Below are 1,751 nucleotides of genomic sequence, written 5' to 3' on the forward strand. Positions count from 1 at the left end.
GAATTCCACTTCCTTGTACGGGCCTCAGTTTCCCCACCAGGCCCTGAGACGGGTCTGAGGGTCTGAGGTCTGTTGGTCTGAGGGTCCTAGGGAAATCCAGCCACTCGGGAGCCTGAGCTATTTAGCATCGTGGCCGGGCCCCCTCTCCCAAGGGACTCATTTTCCAGCACCTCTCCACTGTCCCCACCCCCCATTCCTCTGGAAAAATACATATATATATATATAGTTGTTGTTTTGTAAATACTTCCTGAAACTTTTGCGGGTACAGAAACCACAAACCGATCGGCTGACAAAAGGGGAAAGAGGCGAGGCAACTGGAAACCTTCGGGGACCGGTTCCCTCCACGCCCAGGTCTCTTCTCCCCAGCACAGTTCTGCCCACAGCCTGAACGTGCCAGCAGGGACCCTCACCCTACACGCTTTGGGATAGGGCCTTGACCTCTTCCCCCACAGCCGGGTGGCTCAGTCCTGCGAAGGAACCAAGGCAAGAGGGAGAAAAGCCCTGCCGCCTGATCCCACGCCGCCACTCACAGACCCTTCGTTGACTGGCAGCTTTGAACAGAAAAAAAAAAAAAAGATGAAAACACAGAAAACCCCAAAAACCCAGACGGGGAGACGATGTGGGGAAGAGAACGTGCTGGGAGCCTCAGTAGCCAGTCTCCTCCTCGTAGTAAGGGGAATATTCAGGGGCCTCCCCAGGGCCAGGACGGTCGCCTGCACCCGAGGGAGCCCCATCGGCCACTGGGCCTTGCGGGCAGTACTTGGGGTCGTATATCTGCAGGCCCAGGCCAAAGACCCGGCCGCTCTGGTTGGCGCCCTGCGTGTAGCCCATCTGCAGGGACATGAACGAGTTGTTACACTTGTCGGTTCCCAGCTTGGTGTCATAGATGTACCGCCGGGTCCCGGGAGCCGTCGTGCCCACCTGGCTGGCGCACTTGTTTGCACCCATCTGGAGGCTGATGGTCGAGTGGTCCATGGGAGGCAGTACGTGGTTCTTGGGGTCATAGAGATGCCTCCTCGTGCTGTACGCGGTCATGCGGGACTGGCTGGTGCATTTGTGGGTGCCCATCTGCTGCCCGATGACGCACTGGCAGGCATTCATGGTGGCGTCCTCAAAGTCCCACTCCTGCTTCTCCGAGTGCGTGTCACCGATGTCCGCCCCGCTCTGCAGCCCCTTAGTCTTCCCTGCCAGGACGAGAAGAGACACCTGCACCTGCATCGTGTTCCCACTCTCAGACAGATCGTTGGCCTCAAACAGGTCCACGGGGTTCATGCCGTAGGTTTTCTAGCTGGTGCCAGTTCTGCACGGAGCGGTTGATCTTGGGGTCTGAGCCCGGCTGCAGCTTGTTCATGAGTGTGCATAAGATAATCCAGTCCTTCAGGCCCTTCTGGAAGTCGGGGCGATGGAGAGGCCAGTGAGTCCCTCCATCCAGCTGAGGAGCTCTGCCTCCTTCTGGAGGTCATATTTGGACAGGAGCCGGTTCTTAACCTCAGCCAAGAGTCCATAGAGGGGCCTTTGTTTAACTGCGTGGAGCTCATGGCTGGCAGGCGCGGCGGCAGGCCGGGACGGGACCGGACGGGCTGTGCATCTGTCTTTATACCAGTACCATACTGTTCTGATTACCCTAGCTTGTAAGATGTCTGAAACCCACAAGTGTGAGACCTCCATCTTTAATTCTTCGTTTTCAAGATTGTTTTGGCTATTTCGGGTCTCTTGAGATTCCATATACATTTCAGGATGGATTTTTCTAT

General features: G+C 56.6%; 1 pseudogene; it reads right to left on the reverse strand.

Annotated features, from left to right (window-relative positions):
- Positions 1 to 645: 645 nt before the first annotated feature.
- On the reverse strand, positions 646 to 1,538 carry LOC101135841 (calponin-2-like; annotated as a pseudogene).
- Positions 1,539 to 1,751: the final 213 nt, after the last annotated feature.

This window comes from Gorilla gorilla, chromosome 9 (assembly GCF_029281585.2).
Source record: "Gorilla gorilla gorilla isolate KB3781 chromosome 9, NHGRI_mGorGor1-v2.1_pri, whole genome shotgun sequence".
Taxonomy (NCBI): Eukaryota; Metazoa; Chordata; class Mammalia; order Primates; family Hominidae; genus Gorilla; species Gorilla gorilla.